Raw genomic sequence first — 18,794 nt, forward strand, 5'->3', positions numbered from 1 at the left:
GTCTCCTACTTTGACTGGAAGGCTCCAGTACCGGGATTCGGAACTAAGGTCTCCGGACTCGTCAAATAATCAGGAATAGGTTTTGGTGAAGAGAGTCTTGTACCGCCTGAAACTGCACTACATGCAAAATGATATGTTTTTATGTGTATATTTCCACCCTTGTTGTTGCTGCTGCTGTTGTTTAGTCGCTAAATCGTGTCCGACTCTTTGCCACCCCATGGACTGTAGCCGGCCAGGCTCCTCTGGCCGCGGGGATTCTCCAGGCAAAAATAATGAATTGAGCTGCCATTTCCTACTCTAAGGGATCCTCCCAACCCAGGGATCGAACCTGAGTCTCCTGCGTTGGCAGGCAGATTCTTTACCACTGAGCCACCAGGGAAGACCACTGAGTCTATATATAGCTTTTATCAAATTCTCAAGGTGATCTGTGACCTCAAAATCTAAATATTATTTCTCTAGAAGCCAAGAATATGTTACATTGGGTAAAAAATAGCATAGGCTTGAAGATACTCATATTCAGGAGAATATTAGACTAGCCCAAAACTTGTCAATGTTGCTGGTAGATGAAGTTTGCATGGACTGGGCATTTCTTGAAAACCAGTTCATTCCTATTCATTACACCATTTGTCCTAGGGCTCTAAAGAACCACTGCACTATCCCTGAGGAGAGAGCACCCACATGTTTGAAATCATAGGTGGAAAGTAACTGATGAAACCTTTGAAATGATCCTTTCAGAGTAACAGACTCAAATACCAGAAGGCCATGGAGATGAGACGAGTGAACCCCACACAAGGTGGCAGAGAATGTGGAAACTGTGGTGAACTGGAGGGCAGGCTCACCACTAAAGGGGGCAGAAGTTATTCAGCATCAGCCGGGGACTGCCATGTGGGGGAGTGAGCCCCATGTGAGGGGAGCAAATCTGATTTCCCAAGAGAATCTGGAATGCTAGAATTTTTTTGAAATTGTTTTTGTCTGTGCTGGGTCTTTGTTGTTGCACGGGCTATGTCTAGTTTCGGGAAGCGGGGGCTACTCTCTAGTTGTGGTACTAGGGCTTCTCATTATGGTGGCTTCTCTTATTGCAGAGCACAGGCTCTAGGCAAAAGGGCTCAGTAGTTGTTGCGTGCAAGGTTAGTTGTCTGGCAGCATGTGCCATCTTCCCGGACCAGGGATCAAACCCCTGTCCCCTGCATTGGCAGGTGGATTCTTAACCTCTGGACCACCAGGGAAGTCCTTGGAATGCTAGATTTCTAAACTGTGATATCTTCTTATCGCTCTTTCCTTAAAATGTGAAAAAAAAAATCAAGTAAACCAAACACATATACAACCAGATTTAGCTCACAGAGTGCCAGTTTGTGATATCTGATCTGCTATAATCTTCTTTTGCATGTTAGGATCCAGCTGCCCAGAATGTCGAAGCTCCCGTGTCACTATTACCCAGGAGAATGTTCTAGACTGGTCGTTGGATCTCTGTGGGCAGCCCTGGGTCTTTTGAATGTAGACCAAAGGGTGGGAGCTAATGGCACTGGAGTGTATGTATGTGTGAGAGAGAGAGGTGGAGTATGAGGGGAGGAAGGAAAGGACTCTGGTGAGGCAATAGATGAACAGAGAGTGTTGACTTTGACCCCCATAAATATACTTCTCAGAGTTTGCTGAGAGAGTTATATAAAATTGGGTGGGAGTGGGAATTGCGAAGGAGGCAACAATGACTAAATAGTTTTAAAAAATTCTTGAAACGTCCAGTGCTGGCCAATAAAATTTTCTGTGATTATGGAAATGTTCTCTATCTGTACTGTCCAATGTGCCATTAGCCACATGGTTACTGAGTACTTGGAATGTGGCTAATTTGACTGAAGGGCTAAATTTAAAGTTAGAAGTTAACTATGGCTAATGAACTAGGCAATGGGAGATAGACCAATATATCCTAAAGTGTGTTATGTCTTCCTTTGTGGGTGACATGTGGATAATTAAGACCAAAAAACATGTCTGCATTTCTAGTGACACCTGTCCTCTACACACACACACACCCCAAGCCCATGATTTCATGGATAATGTTGCCTGGCTGAGATCAAGTTTAAAAAGGAAGTTAGTTAAAGAAAAATGTTAGTAAAATTTTTTAGTAAATATGTTTAATAAATAGTATATGGTTGGCATATACAAAGGACAAATTTCATAAAGGTCATGCAAATGACTGAAATGTGAATAACAAGGAACTATATGGATTTTTATCAAGTTGTGTTCTTACATACCACTGATAATTCATAAAATACTATTTCAATATAAAAAGTATCACATCAGAGAGTAAAATAAGTTTGGGAAATTTTCAAGCAGGTTTGTTGTTGTTGTTTCTGTTTTAACTACAGAACTTTTTGAAGTCCTTTGTAAGTTGAGAATGTGAATGAATCTCTAGGGCAAGAATCTAGAATAGAGCATTTCTCAAAGGTATTTGGTCAAGGAATGATCCTTCTTTCTTTTTTTTCCCCCTTAAAACTGTCTTCATCGTTTTGAGGGATGCTAGTTTTCTTTATAACCCAGTTTGGGAAACAGCATGGCAACGTAGTAATAGCATATATCTTAGCCTCTGTGCAGTCTTTGTTGCAACTACTTAACTCTGCCATTGTAATGCAGAGGCATCCATAGGTAAAATAGAAACAAATGGCTGTGTTTCTGCAACACCTTACTTATAAAAGCAGGCAGTGGGCTGGATTTTGCCTGCAGGCCAATTGTTTGCTGACCCTTGGTCTAAGATTTCTTCCAGGGTCTCCTGGACTTTTTCTGGGTCTTTTCTAATACAGATCTTTCCCAATATTAGGCAATTCTTAAGATCTTCTAGAGGCTTCCTGAATGATTTGCTTGCTACCCTTTGAATCATACACACATCCTTGAGTGATCTTTGGGAGACATCTTGGTTTTGGAAAATCCTGAAGTGTTTTCACTTTTAAAAAGCCCTGCGGCTCACAGAGCATCCCCTCAGCAAATCTTGCGCCTTCTGCTTTTAAAAAGTACCTTCAAACAGAGAATAGCTTGTTCATCTAGAAGAGAAGTGGGACAGAATCTTATCAAACAAAACTTTGGGGTGAATGAGAAATTCTATGTTGTTGTTGTTGTCGACTTAAAAAAATGTACAATGGGAGAGTTGCAAGTTAAGTTGTATTTGAGGCAGTATGAGGACTGCAGGCCTGGAGACAGCACCTCAGATAGCTCTTCGAGACTGCTCCAAAGAGGCAGTGGGGAAAGACAGGATATGTGTGATTTTGGTGAAGGGGGTGTATATGCAATCAAGAACATATTTTTTTGTAGAAAGTTTCTGCTAGTCTCATCAAGCTCCTGCTAGTTACAAGAAACAGTCATCACCATGAAGGATTTTAGTGCTGTTCTGGATATGAGGAAATACAAGAATTGGGCTCATAAAATCAGCTCCTGAGAATATCTAACTATCTAAAGACCTATCCTGCCAGTTTCCTGGAGCACAGAGCACCTCAGTTCTGCTCTCCACCCTGAACTCCTTCAGAGGGTGTTGGAGGTCAGCAGCTGCAGCGGCACATGATTTAATCCTTGTAGATATAGATGGCAAGCACCCATGGCAAGTGCCAATTTGTGGTTGACCCTGTCAACTGAAAAAAAAAAAAGCACTATGTATGAGTTAAGTTTTATTTGGGGCAAAATGAGGATGATAGCCTGGGAGACAGCATTTCAGATAGCTCTGAGAAACTGCTCCAAAGGGGGAAGGTCAGTATATATGTGATTTTGGTGAAGGGGGAGTACATGCAATTAAGCACATATTTTTTTTTTTTTGTAGGTTTCTGCTAGTCTTGTGAAGGTTATTACTAGTCACCAGGAGCATACATTGCCATGAAGGATTTTACTGCTTTTCTAGGTATGAGGAGACACAAGAATTGGGCTCATAAAATCTTTTCCTGAAAATATCTAAGTATCTAAAGACCTGTTCTGTCAGTCCCCCCCCGCCCCCGCCCCTGTGCCACCACTGCCCCCTCCCAAGAGCACAGAGTGCCTCATTCCTGGTCTCCACCCTAAACTCCTTTCAGGGGGTGGCTCATAATTTGATCCTCGAGGAGGTAGATGGCAAGTGCCAATTTGTAGGTGACATAGCTCAAGCAATCCATCTTTTTGGAGAAAGGAAGGATCATGCCAAGTTTTACAAAAATCCATTCCTAACCTCTGAGAGACTCAGCCTGGAGCAGAGCCACTGAAACTTCTGTGCCTCATTGTCACGTGCAGAGCTGTTGCTTTGACAACACTGTACCCTAATGAAACCTGTCCTGAGCCCAGTGTGGAGGGTGGATGGGTTGACTCTGGGGCAGCTGGTTTTCCAGCTTCAGGATGCCGGAGAGTGGAGGAGAACATTCTCTGGAGGATTGATGACTCAGTCAGAAGCACCTGTTAAGAAATGTAGCCCCAGATCTTGGCCACTGCCAAAATGTAGGGAAGGTGGAAGAGGGGAGAGGATGCAGCAGAGAGAACAGTGCCTTAGGAAACACCTTGTCAGTTTCTAGTTTAACCAACCATTAACCTGAATTTGACCTCATGGACAACTTGAAAGTGGAGAGAGTGGAAAGATCACAGGCTTTGCAGTCTGAAAGATGTGGATATGAATGCCAGCTGTACCACTTGCTGGTTATGTGACGTTGGGCAAGACTCATAGCTTAGCTTTTCTGTACTTATGTGGAAAATGAGAAAGATGATAATAGTAACTAACATTCATTGAGTCTCCACTATGTGCTGTGTGGTCACTCAACTAGTATAGACAAGATGCTCACCGTGAATGAGCCTGTGTTTTAACTGGAGCATAGGAAGAGACAGGCAGCACACAAATAATGTAGAGACTTGCAAAGGATGATATGCATACAATGGAAAATAACTGCCAGGGTTGAAAGTGCCCACTTTCTTTGGGGTAAAAAGGGATGGGCTCCTTGTATAACTGACATTTAAGCTGAGGATGATTTTATTGTGTCCTTACCATGAAACAGATACCTACACTTAAATGCAGGACCTCACTGGAGGTAAGCACTGGCCTTATCATTTTATAAGTGAGAAAACTCTGGCACAGAAGGGTGAAATATCTTACCCAAGGGCATACAGCCTAGGAAAGGGCAAAGTAGGGACTTCAAGTTGAACTTTCTGACACCAAATGCTCTGCTCTTTTTTCCATTCTGCTTATCTCACAAGGTGTGCTGAAGCTCAAAAAAGAATATATGTGAACTGCTTGGCCTGTTTATTAAATATCAGTCCTGTCCTAATACCACTCCTCCATGGTTAATCTTTTGGGATGACTTTCCTGGGGTCCTGAGGTTAAGCCACTAGGGAGCAGGCCCCGAGGCCTTGATCCTGGAGGAGTTCTACATTGAAATAAATCTAAATGAAATGGAAGAGGTTCTGCAGCTGGGACCCCACCCTTTTCTAGACTTTGGTCCAGTGAACAGGCAAGGGAAGGAGGGATCTGATCAGGGTAAGAAGACAGTAATCCTTACTTAGACTCCAGGTGAGCTCAACAGAGTGTGTTGTTCCAGGGCCCAAAAGCCACTAACCAAAGGAATGGGTCTCTTAAGGCGGGTTTTGGAACTCTGCCCTGTCCCCTACCTCCCTTTCCTATCTTGGCATGCTCCCTCATATTCTGCTCTGCCTCTCCGGAGAACTGGTGCCTCAGAGATGAAAGCCAAGAAAACGCAACTAGCCATCGGCGGCGCTCACTCAATTGATTTTTACACAAAATTTGCCTTCATGCACGAAGGATGGAAAAATGATCCCATAAATAATGGATAACAAAAACAAATGCAGGGAGGAAATCAATAGTCACACACTTGATACCACAGGGAGATGGGAGAGGAAAATATGGAGCCGGGTCCAGCTAAACGGCACCCCAGGGAGCCCGTTCCTGTTGGAAAGGGAGGGGCCCATGTTCCCCTAGCAGACCTCAGGGGACAGTGAGCTGGGGGAGTTTGTCTGGGCTTCTCCCAGTGTGTCAGAGTCAGTCTCAGGACAAAGGAACCATCTGTTCCTCAAGGATCACTCAGGTTTCCAGCCCATAGACCCAGGTTCCTGCCCAGGTTCTTCTCCTGAGCCTCTGGAGCACCATCTTTCAGAGGTGCCTAAAGGTTTTTGTGCTCTATCTGAGGTTTCTCCCTTTCTCTGTTCACAGCACGTTGCCTGCAGATCTGGTCACCTGCTCTTCTGCTACCGAAGCCTCCTGAGCGGCATGGGGGTAGGGGTTTGAACCTGGTTCTACCATTTCCTCTGCCTGTGTGACTTTTGGTAAGTCATGCATCCTCTCTGAACTTTAGGTTCTTCATCTGTAAAATGGGGCTGGTAAAACCTTGTATGGTGGTGTGTGTGTGCTCAGTTGCTAAGCTGTGTCTGACTCTTTGCGACCTCATGGACTGTAGCCCTCCAGGCTCCTCTGTCCATGAGATTCTCCAGGCAAGAATACTGGAGTGAGTTGCCATTCCCTCCTCCAGGGGATCTTCCTGACCCAGGGATCAAACCCACTTCTCCTGTGTCTCCTGCATTGGCAGGCAGATTCTTTATCACTGCGCCATGCTGGGAGGAAGGATGAAATGATTCACTGTGTATAAAGTGCCTGGCATATAGTAAATGCACAAAATAGGACAAGTAAAACCGCATTCACCTGAGCCCTTCTTCCAAGCTCACCTCCACGACTTCACTGCTTCATGTGTGCGTGGGTCAGTGGCCTCGTAATGTTTTTTCTTTCGTTGGTCACATCACGTGGCATGTGGGATCTTACTTTCCTGACCAGGGATTAAACCTGCACCCCCTATAGCAGAAGCATGGAGTCTTAACCACTGGACCACCAAGAAAGCCCCTTTCTTTCTTTTTTTTTTAGTTTTAATCATATTCAATTTGTTGAACTCGGTGGTACATTCAGTACGTTTACATGGTTCAAAATTGAAGAGATGCAAAATGGCATACAGTTAAAAATCCCTTCTACTCCTCTTCCTATCCACCCAGAGCTACTGTCAAATTTCTTATGTGTCCTTCCAGAGAAATTTGACCAATTCTAAGCATATATATTGGCTTGTTTACATGTGCATAAGTATAAATACTTATTTATGAATAGGTGTTTTCCTGTGTTTTTTTTTCAAGATAGTAACAAACTATGTATACTGTTTTATGCTTTTCTTATTATACTTACATCATGGAGCTTATTCCCTGTTAGTATATAAGGAGTTCATTCTCTCTCTCTCTTTCTTTTACAGCTTCCTATTGTACTCCATTCTAGGGATCTATCATAATTTATTCAACTAATCCCTGTTGATGGAATTGAAGGTTTTTTCCCAGTCTTCTGCTTTTATGAGCAATGCTGTGATTGGTAACCTCGTACCTATGTGATGTCACAATTTATCTCTAGGAACGATTACTAGATGTGTCATTGCTGGGTCGGAGGGGCTATGCATTTGTACTTTTGATAGATATTGTCAGTTTGTTCTCCATAAAGCATGTGCCTTGAATGCACCCAACAGCATTGTGAGAGAATGCCTCTGTCTCCTACTCTGGCTGGCATTCCCAGGACATCTTCAGCATGTCGCACAAGTCCCTCTACCCATCTGTTAGCCTCCACTCCACGTGCTCAGACTCTGCATGGATTCTCTGCTTCAGACATTCAGAAGTATCACTTTTTCCTACTTTTCTGCTGCTGTAACTTTCACCTTCTGTTCCCTCTCCCTGGCATAATTCCATCCACCCTTCAAGTCTTTACTTCAAGGCCATCTCCTTTGTGATGCTTCCCTGTCTTCCCTGAGCTGAGTCAGCCGGGAGCTCCTTCCTCTGGTCTCCCACACGACTTGCCATTTGTATAGCACTCATCACAGGTATCAGGTTTGTTTATGTACTTACTCTCCATGTCTTACTCATCTGTGTGTCCTCAGGAAGAACTGTAAGCACTGAGTTAATATTTACTGGAGGGACGTGCAAGGTACTGTACTAAACTCCACTGGGGATACAGTGAGGAAAAAGGCAGGATCCCTGCTCTTGAGGAATTACAGAGCTTATCAGAACTCTCTCATCTTAGATAAGTGGATAGCTGTTCATTTTAATCATTTCTATAACCATCACAGAATTCATGTCAACCCTGCAGTGAACTGTACACAGAAGTTAGGGGATGTATATGCACCCTAGAGATAAAAGAATAGGCGCATAAGCAAGTCCATCCTCATCTTAAATAAGTTTTCTCTTTTTTTTCTTTTCCCCCTCCTTCCCTCCATCGCTCCTTCCCTCCATCACTCCTTCCCTCCCTCCCTCATTCTCTCTTTTTTTCCCTCCCTTCCTTTTCCCTCCCTCCCTCCCTCTTTCCTTTTCATCTTTCCTTCCTTTCTCTCTCTCTCTGTCTTTCTCTTTTTCTGGAACAGGTGAGGAAAAAAACAGCTTTGCCAAAGTGTATAGGAATCTTTGAAATGTCAGGTGCATGACAAAACACATTGTCCTGCTTTCTGCTTCTAATATATATATTTCCCTTTAAGACCAAATCAGATAGCTCCCAGGAAGAAGTGATAGCAAATACAGTTTACACTTCAAGAAGTCACAAGAAGATACAGGAAAGGTTATAGGAAAGAGAAAACACTGACATGAGAAAGAATCCTGAGAAGTGAAGCCTGAGCCCCTGAGCCTGCTGGCACCAATCACTTTACAGAACTGGAAGAGAATTTTGAGCTTCTCATTCTCTTGGCTACCCGATTCGAAACCCCAAACCTAACAGTGGAGCTTGATCCTTAGTGTGGATTATTATTTTATAAATTATTAAGAAGAGCAATATCTCTCCATTTACTGAATGTCATAACAAAAGAGATAGGAGGGAAACCAAGACATTGTCTACCCAAAGAGCCCAGCATTTGGACAGTGTAAAGTCACTAAATAATTCAGCAGCTATTTGAAAGTATAGTGTTTTGTAATTTCGACAGAACCATCTTAGTCTGGCTCTCTGTAGCACAGAATTTTAAAAAGATGCTCGCCTTCTTGAAGATCTATTTCTAGGAGAAATGGGAATCGGGTAGAAATGCTGGGCAGGAGAAAGAGGGCTATCTAATTAGAGAGCCTCGTGTTTACTCTGATTTTTAAACTTTCATGAGCCTGCCGAGAGTCTAACCATTTTCTAGTAATATCTTTGATTTCTTTCTCTGTGCCAACACATTTGTGCTCTGACTATCCAGATCTGTGCCCTGTATGCTTATGCAAAGGGAAACCATTGTGTCTGAGATGGCTGTAACATATTGACAGAGAGAAGGATGGAGAAAACAAATGTAGCCCCACGAACTATTGCAGTGAGGTTGATCATGTGCAGTTTTGTCTTATTCAGAGCAGTCAGAAACTCCAGACCAGTGGTGTCTGGAAGAGGCTGCATCCTGAGGGGGCTGGGGTGGGACAAGCGTGAGGGCTGATCCCAAGGGAAGCTATCACTCATGATTCGTTTGTTTGTTTGTTCCTGACCTTCCTACAGAGAGGATCTCATGCCATTTACACACAAAATTAAAACAAAGCACTCTCAGTATGACTGGAAGGCAGCATAGCATGATAAATAAGAGGGTGCTTGGACTGGTATTTAGGCTGTGCCACCCCCTGGCTATCTGACCTTGGGCGAGTGACTTGAGCTCTGTGCGTCTCAGCGTCCTGATCTTTAAGCTGCAGGTCATCATTGTGCTGACCTCCCAGGGCTATTGTAAGGATATACCAGAAAATAATGTAAAATAGCAGAATAGTGCCTGGCACACAGGAAGTGTCTACTACACATCAGCTACTATCATTCCTTTGCTCTTAGTTCCTCTGAACCCCAAGAATTAGAGTAGGCAAGTAGCTAGCTGCAGAGGACTGAGCTTTGTGTTTTATGTGGCTGTGATTGAGTGAGAGCCTCTGCAAGTACTTATTGGCAAGACAGACTCCTGTAGATGAGTTATGTAAGTGGCATCCCAGAGGTCCCGGCATGGATGCAAACCAATTAAGTTAAGCACTTACCGCAATCACAAGTGCAACTCATAGCTTTAAAAGTGGGAAGAGAGGATATGTGAACTTGGCTTTGCATTACTTGGTTTTGTCAAATCTATAAGAAATATAGCCCGTGAATGCCTCACTCTTGTTCTTCTAAATTCTGGAATACTTTTTGTTGAATGAAGTATAGAATTCTAGATCCTTGTATTCTTAGCTGTGCAATCTTGAACATTTATTTACATTCCCTTAAAACTTAGTTTCCTCATCCATAAAAAAAGGTTCAGTGCAGGAAACAGAAATCACCCTAAGAATTTTGAAGCACTGGGAATGAAGTACTTATGGGGAAGGCTGAATGCTTGGGCTGTAGATTGGACATGTAGGGATGACTCTCAGAATATTAGGGGAGCTATAATCTTTGTTATAATCTCAGCAGTGAGTAATTGGCAGCTCATCACTGGAATAACTGAGGCCCAGAACACACCATCTTGGCTGCTGTCCAGGATTCAGGAAAGCCTCCATTGCCAGTACAATGTCTGATCTGGACACTGGATCACTGAAACCAGCTGCCACTACCACCACAGCTGCCTCTGGAAGCTTGAGATGAGATGTTAGCATCTCCATACTTTTTCTTGCTAGCTGAAAACAGTGTAATAGCAGGAAATGACACTTCACTTTGTTTCTGCCTTCTAAATCTTGCCTGAGTGCATCTACATAATGAAATCTATCTCACATCTAGAACCCTAGCTGCAAGGGAGTCTGGAAATAATTACTAGCTTTCTAGCCTCTCCAAAACAGGAAGCTACCTTAAGAAGATGGAAATTGATGCTGAGTAACAACTGGCCATATCTAGACCAGAAAATAATAATAACTATGTCATAGAGTTATTGTGGGGATTAAATGAGATAATAATTTGAGCATCAGCAAAAAGCAGACAAACAATAAATTAATTATATATAACACTACTCCTTCAGTGGGATACAATGCTTCATCTTCTAAAGATAAGGGAAGATTTCTTTAGGTGCTGGACTGAATTTCCTGCATGGACAGGAGAATTCTCTACCAGCTCAGTGTTTTCAGTGCCACCAATGGCTCCTTCTCTACCTGAGGTCGTAGCACAGGTGCCTGTAACAGCCCTCCTTATCTATATACCAGTGCTCCAGGGAACCTTTCCAGGCCATTCTACCTGTTCTCGGTTCAACTTCTCTCTGTTCTAAACTCTTCAGTTCCCATCCTGTTGCTTCAGGCCAAATTCCTAATTCTCTGTTTGCTCCTGTCATTGTGAGACCTGAGTTGAATGAACTGTCTGCTTCATCTTGGTTTTATTTCTGGCTACTACTGTTCCTATTTCACACCCAGCCCAGGCTTTTGAACCCTGTATTAAGTGTGGAGCCTAAGACCCCATTTGTCATCAAAGAAACCATGTAAGTACTGAGAATTCCAAGATCAAGCTCTAACAAACAGGATGGCCTAAGGCAAACACATAGAGAAAATTTATCTTCAGTGTCTTCCAATCCTCATTTTGTTTTTGAGTATTTTCCACATACATGTTGAACTGGAGAGTTGCCTTTTTACTTGAGATCATAATAGAATAGACATTCTCAACAAATCTTACTTGTTCTACATTTTTTCATGGTTTTATAAAGTAGCCAGTTGGCTCAGGGATTCTCATGCCTGTCTGTGCCTCAGTTCAGCTCAGTTGAATCAGAATCTCTACGGGAACAAGTGAGGTCTGGGCTGCAGTGTATTTTAAAGCTCTCTCAAGATAATAATTATAATATGTAGCCACAGTTGAGAAGCACATGGCCAGCTAGTCTGACAATCTAACTTGGATTCACACGCCAATGGGTATAAATGTTTTCATATACTGGCCCAACCAGGGCAGTTCTGTTCTCCTTCAGAACTGATCTGCAGGCAATGCCATAACTCAAAAGTAAGTTCATGATGGGATCTCCATCAAGATGAGATCTTGCCATCTCTTTGGCAAGATAAAGTGATAGGTAAAGTTCTGGTGTCAGGACAATATTTTAATAATCCTTCAGGTTATACCATTTAATCATGTGACTTTTATCCCTATTCATAAAACCAGTTCTAGCAGCTAACATTTGATTTTTAGTGAAAATTTTTTATTCTATAACATTAAATTATATTTTAAATTATTCTTCTGTGTAACCCCAGGCAATTATATTTTGTTTAATCTCTGCCCCCCCATTTCTTCATTTATTCAGTAGGGATAGTAATAATAGCTACCTCAGAGAGTTATACTGTAACAGTTATATGTGATTGATGTCATATGTAAAGTATCTGGCATATTAGAGATGAAAAATGAATTTGATCTACTATTACTATTATTGAATTGTCACTTATTCATTGGCATAGTGTTTATAAAGCTAAGTGATGTCGGCAGGTAAATAAATTGGACATTCTCAGGTCTGTGATCAGTGGAAGAAATTGAAATGTGTCCTCTCAGAGAACCTGTGGAGTACTACTTAACATGGAATAACCCTAATGGAAATTTCCAATAGGGATGGCAAGTTTAGGGTTACCTTCTTGGTTTGTTTATCCAAGCTGAACTGCTCCTGCTTGTGGGCTGCAAAATCAATGGAATAGGTAACATGTTGCAAGCTGTTCGCTCCACCGCTTTTCATGTGAAGTGGATTACCAAAGTTCATTATTTGAATGAGGCTGATATAAATGCAGGGAGAGAATGGGTGGTGGAAAATCCAAGATGTTCTAAATACCATATGTACACAACAGCATGAATGAAAGTCTTGAAAATTTGGAAAAAATTCATGTGTAGCCATACAAAAGGGCCAAAATAAACTATGATGTGTTTGCTCATTAATTTAATGAGCTTTAATGAACACTTAAGTGTGTGTCAGGCACTGAGCTAGTGCTCAGAAGAAAAAGAAAAATAAAACAAAGGCATAGCCCTCAATAGGTCAAGGACCCCTAGGGAAACTGATAAATATTAAACAGTGAGTGCGATTGAAAGTATTGGTTTTTGGACTACTTGATAACATTGAACAAATAAGGAAACATTAAGTTAAAAGTGTAAGATGTGGGCCTCTCACCTTTGAAGATGGCCTACACTCTGTGGAGTATGTTTCTCCTTTGGCTGTTCTTATATTCTGAGACGGCCCCATGCCCTTTTACTGTTCTGGAAAGACTGAAGAGAAATACAGTATATCAGATCATTATGCTGGACACCTATATAGTGCTTTATGTCAATTATTTCTCAACAAAACTGGAAGAAAAAAAAGTGCATGTGTGGGACTAGGAAAAAAAAAGAAAATTAATGAATTAAGATTCCTATAATTCATAATTTAGAGAAATATTATGCTTGTATTGCCCTTGTACTACCAATGTAAGAAGTCCTAACTAATAAAATGAATGTACTTTAAAAAATTACATAAAATATAGCATATAAAAATGTTGGCTAGTAATCTTAAGGTGGTGTGGTATTGTGGCTAGATTTTCCCCTTCAGTTCTCTAGTTCAAAAGTTTCCCAATTTTTAAATATATAATTTTTCTTAACAAAGAATTTAAACATAAACTATTTCTGAAAGTCCTGAATCAAACAAAGATGATCTACCTTCCGTCTCTTTGCTTGCCCAACTTCATACTTGCCTCTGTTTAGGTTACTTGAAAGCCGAGACACAAACTTGGGAGCAGATATTTTCTGTGAGAGGTGATCCTCAAAAGACTGACTGAGAGAATGAGGAAAGTGAGACACAATGAAGAAAAGTTAATACATGCAGGGTGTACTTGTGAGCTGGTTATCACTGGAGCAACCGGAGCTCAGCCTCCTTGCAAACCTCTGAGAACCATGTGGCCTGTGCTTCAGCTGAATGGTCCCTCTCCTCTGAAAGATAGGAAGTGGGGCATTTATCCACATCTATGCACCACTGACTGGAGAAGGCAATGGCAACCCACTCCAGTACTCTTGCCTGGAAAATTCCATGGACGGAGGAGCCTGGTAGGCTGCAGTCCATGGGGTCACGAAGAGTCAGACACGACTGAGCGGCTTCCCTTTCACTTTTCACTTTCATGCATTGGAGAAGGAAACGGCAACCCACTCCAGTGTTCTTGCCTGGAGAATCCCAGGGACGGCAGAGCCTGGTGGGCTGCCATCTATGGGGTCGCACAGAGTCGGACACGACTGAAGCGCCTTAGCAGCATGCACCACTGACAGAGGACTGTTCTTGGAAACTTCAGCTCCCTCCCAACTTCCAGGCTGTGCTTTGCCAGGAATAAGTCGTCATCCTTGGCTTGGAAGAAAGCATGGCAGCGGAAGAGCAGAGACACCAGACGGGGCGCTTGATGGAGACCATGTGCCTTGAGCTGTCCACACTGTGCTGAAATCAGGTGGACAGAAGGCCTGGGCAGGGCACACAAAGCCCCTGCAGTATCCAAACACGTGCAACCTCAGGCTCTCTTCTCACTGCTATTTAATATTTGTCAACAACTTAGAAACCTGAAAGGGAAGCTGATCACATGTGGGAATAGCACAGAGTTGGGAGATGAGAACAAATTCAATGAATGTCATGTTCTGAAATATCTCAAGAAGTTGGAATGATGGACCAACTTTTAGGATGGGATTGAAAGAGTGAGAAATGCAAATTAAAAATGTATACTTTCAAACAAACAACTGCAAAGACAAAGGACTGGAAAACACAGTTTAACAAAAGAAAATTTCATGCAACAGAACACATGTGGGTTGAGTCAAGCCTCAGTATAAAATATGAACCAACAGGAATTTCATTCTGGGACTTCCCTGGTGGCCCAGTGGTTATAATAAGGAAGCTAAGATCCCGCATGCCTCGGGGCCAAAAAACCAAAACAGAAAATAGAAGCAATGCTGTAACAAAATTCAATAAAGACTTTAAAAATGGTCTACATCAAAAAATCTAAAGAAAAAAAAGAAATTTCATTCTATTTCACACTTCAATGTCTGCACTGAATGTGGGGAGTATAAGGGCCATGGTATTCTGAATGAACTAGCCAGCAGGAATGCTGGGCTGAGTGGTAGGCAATCCCCCTTGAAGTAGGGCATAGACCAAGTAGGTACAGGAGAATCACCAGTGTTGGCTCCCAGTGATAAGGAAGCAGAAACCATTCACTTTGGGCTGAAGGGACTAGAAAGAGAAGCCTCAGCAAGTCAGGATAGGATGGGGAACATGAGTGCTTACTTCAAGTATCTCATGAGCTATATTATAGGGGAAGTGGAGAGAAGCTGTATAGCGTGATGGCAGAAAGCATGGAGTGTAGAATCAGACACACCTGGATTTGTTGTAGTCCCATTCTGATGTTTATTGATGGCCCTGTGCAGGTCATCTGAAAAATGAGAAAACTAATGATACCTACGTCACATGGTTGTGTGTGGATTAAATGAGATGTGTATGTACATTGCTTAGCATAGTACCTACCTACATGTGTACTCAAATAATAATGATAGTTAGAATCCTACATAAGAGAGGAATTAGACTTGGTTTCTTTGGGCACAACTTGGTGAATTAAGACCACTAGAAGTTAGTAATTTGATCTTAATCTATAGAAAGCCTCTGGCACCATCAGAATGGTCCAAATATTGGACAGACTGCCTTTGGAATAGTGGTGTCCCTGACACTGGACCTAGGTAGTCAGCCAGATGGTCTCTGACTGCATCCTTAAAGGAGATTCAAGAGTATCTTTAAGTCTCCTACACCTGGGGTCACCACTAGGCCTTTCCTGCCCCCCGTGACTAGCATGGAGTCACCAGGGTTTCTGTGGGAACCATGAGGGACTTAGAATTCTGTATCTGAACACTGAATCCCAGAGGAAAGAGACAAGCATTGAAGCAGCTTCCCCCACAATAGCATTCATTTAAAAAAATCATCTAATTAAATATTAACCCCAGAGATGGAGCATTAATGGGTCTCTTACGTAAACTTTGTACATCTCACTCATAACCATCCGGGAAAGGACTTAGGTAGAACACTCCAAGGAAAATAAACCTATATACCTGTATCTTTCTTCCAGGCCGTCACTAACAAAAGGCACAGAGGGCAGTCCTTGGCTTACCACCCTCTTTGTATTGTACCTCCTCTATCGACCACAGGTGCTTGGGAGGAAGATGGGGCAGAAGTGTCAGGAGGGAGGGCTCGGGGCCAAACCTGACATCCTCTTTGCATCTACCCTGCCTTTCCTTCTCATCTACTTTTTTCTGGTCCATCTCTGGACTCCTAATGTAATGGATTCTTGAGAGGTGATGCAGGCAGAAGTAGTGGGGGTGATTAAAAAGTTAGGGGACAGAAGTGAGGAGACAGAAACATTTAGTGGAGTAGCTGGGCATCAGGAGACAGGGCTTTTGCCTTAGCTTTGTGATCTTGGACAAGCCCATTGATCTTCCTGGGGTCCTCTGGGTGGGGGAAAAAGGATTTGAACTACAGCTCATGGATTTCTTGAACAAACATTTCCCAGCATTTCCGATGCACTTGGGATACAGTGAGGAAAATGGCCCAATTCTTGCCTTGGGGAATTCCTAGTATAGCTCAGAGGGTCTCAGTGTGGGGTCCATGTAATCCTTGTGGTCAAAGAAGGGCCTTCAGGGGACCTGCAAAACCCTTGCCTTTGCACTCTAAATTTCTGAGTATTTGTATTCGAGTGTGGGGAGGTGGTGGTGCAGGCAAGTCCTCTAGTTTCATCAAATTGTTAAAAAAAATTTTTTTCCATCAAGTTCTTATGGGAATTCATGACCCTCAGAACTATTAAGAATCCCTGCAGTTCTCTGTTATTTGTGTCTTTATCAAGTTTGCCATCTTTGCATATCAACTGTGTAGTTTAATTTTTCTTTAAAGTTGAACACAGGAGTATGTCTGCTTTAACAATAATATTTATGAAACTATGAGTGTGGGTCTGATGAGTGCACTACATCAGTTTCTATCTCCATCTCTATCAACTTTAAAATAAATGCAAATCCATTCAAATAAAAGTTGCTCCTTAGTGGACCACCCCAAAACATTCCTTACCACCGGATACTGGGTATCTGGCTAGCAGCATACTTCCGGAAACATGGGTCTGGTGGCTTCCGCAAATGCATCCCAGCCCTCGGCTCCTTAAGACTGTTTCCCCTGCTTTCCTTCTACCCCCTCCTATGCCTCCTCTGGGGCCAGTCAAGGGGCAGATATCAACGTCCCTCCTTTCCACATTGTCAGAGGCAGCCGCCAAACTCCAGAGTTGTCCCCAGACCTAAGCTAGCAGCAGGAGACCCCGAGTTTTCACCTTGAGCATCCCCTCCCCACCGCGGGGGCCTGCGCCGCTGGCCTTGCCGCCGCCTGGCTGACTTCCGCGTGAGTGACAGGGGCTGGCGGAGGGCTGGCAGTGAGTGGAAGCAGTCCTGACACCCGAGCTGTGTGCGGCGCGCTAATTACACTGATGTGGGGTCTGGGCCGCTCGGTCCTTTGCTCAGAGGAAGGATGCGATGCAGGCGCGGGGAGCGAGCGGCACTACAGAGGAAGCCGGGGAACAGCAGCACCTAGGCGCATCCATAATTTATAAAATGCCAGCAGCAACAAAGGCAAAGAGGGACCAGAACCAGGAGAACAGAATAGCATAAAGCTTTTTAATGGTCTTTTTCTATTAATGTCAGATGGGTGACCGTTTTTCAAGTGGGTGGAAGGGTTCCAACGCCTGCACGGTTCAGTCACAGAAGCTAAATGCTGCCATTTACCCCTCCTCCCCCTGCTTCATGGAAGAGCTTAGCTGTCCTCTAAGCCAAGTGTAATATTTGAGGTTTGAGTGGGCATCCTGATCCACCCAAACTGCCTGCTTTTCCAGGGGAGTTTCTAGCAGAAGAATCGAAACTGCTCTGTTCATCTGTAATAATAATATCCCCAGCAATCTAGTATTTCTAACATTTGTAGAAGCCCCTATAGCGGCAATCCTCAACCTTTTTGGCATCAGGGACTGGTTTTATGGAAGACAGTTTTTCCACCGAGAAGGCGGAGCAGGCCAGGAGGATGGTTTCGGAATGATTTGAGCGCATTACATTTATTGTGCATTTTATTATTATTACATCAGCATCCCCTCAGATCATCAGGCATTAGATCCTGGAGGTTGGGAACCCCTGCCCTAGAGTAGATTTTAAGAGCACAGACTCTGGAGTTGAAACTCACCAGCAGTTGAGACCGTGGAAACCTACTGACTGTCTTTTTGCCTCAGTTTCTTCATTTTAAAAATGGAGATGATAAAATTAGCTACCTCTTAAGACTCTTGGGGTGATTTGGTGATGATAAATATAAACTTACCTAACAGAGTTAGTATTTGTTAGCCTAACACTATCCAAGTGCTTCCACATTTGGTTTTATTTTTTTATGCTACTCATATTCTCCCAGAAGTAACTGTTCTGCTAAAGCTGGGTGTATTTTACCCATGCACAGTAAAAGGAAAAAAAAAATTTTTCTTTCTTTCTTTTTGTTGCTATATTAGTATCTTTAAACTTCTTGTTTTGGAGATTTGTCCATGTCACTGTATGTAATGGTTCATTTGTGAATTCTGCTAAGCAGAATCCTATAATTGATATTTCTGTTCTTCTATTGCTATTTGGAATAAAAATATATAATAATTAGGCCACTGCAATTCCCTTGCTTTACTGATAGCCCCCACACTGTCTAAATCTCCCTTCATTCTTTCTTTTATGGATTTTCTACTTGATTTTCTAGTAAGGAGCACACGGCAGGATCCCAGGATTATTTTCCCAGTGGATCAACATTTCTTAAGCATTAAACTTAGAAAAAAAAAATACCCTTGACTAATATTTTCTTCCCACAGACTTTCTGGAGGCAAGTTTTCTCTAAGAATCTCCCCTT

The 18,794-nt window shown here is 42.7% G+C and overlaps 2 long non-coding RNA genes across 2 annotated transcripts in view; one reads left to right on the forward strand and one right to left on the reverse strand.

Annotated features, from left to right (window-relative positions):
* Positions 1-3,347: 3,347 nt before the first annotated feature.
* Positions 3,348-7,314, reverse strand: LOC145511544 (uncharacterized). The gene is made up of 2 exons (XR_014057936.1): positions 7,166-7,314; positions 3,348-3,611 (listed from the first exon to the last, which is right to left on the reverse strand). It is a non-coding gene; the product is annotated as an uncharacterized LOC145511544 (long non-coding RNA).
* LOC145511543 (uncharacterized) overlaps positions 4,286-18,794 on the forward strand; it is a 57,415-nt gene continuing 42,906 nt past the window's right edge. Inside the window, exons 1-3 of the long non-coding RNA XR_014057935.1 lie at positions 4,286-5,018; positions 5,185-5,497; positions 6,155-6,267. This is a non-coding gene — a long non-coding RNA (uncharacterized LOC145511543). The remainder of the gene's footprint in view (positions 5,019-5,184; positions 5,498-6,154; positions 6,268-18,794) is intronic.

The sequence above is a fragment of the Giraffa tippelskirchi genome, chromosome 6 (assembly GCF_054371585.1).
Source record: "Giraffa tippelskirchi isolate mGirTip1 chromosome 6, T2T-mGirTip1v1.2.pri, whole genome shotgun sequence".
Classification (NCBI taxonomy): Eukaryota; Metazoa; Chordata; class Mammalia; order Artiodactyla; family Giraffidae; genus Giraffa; species Giraffa tippelskirchi.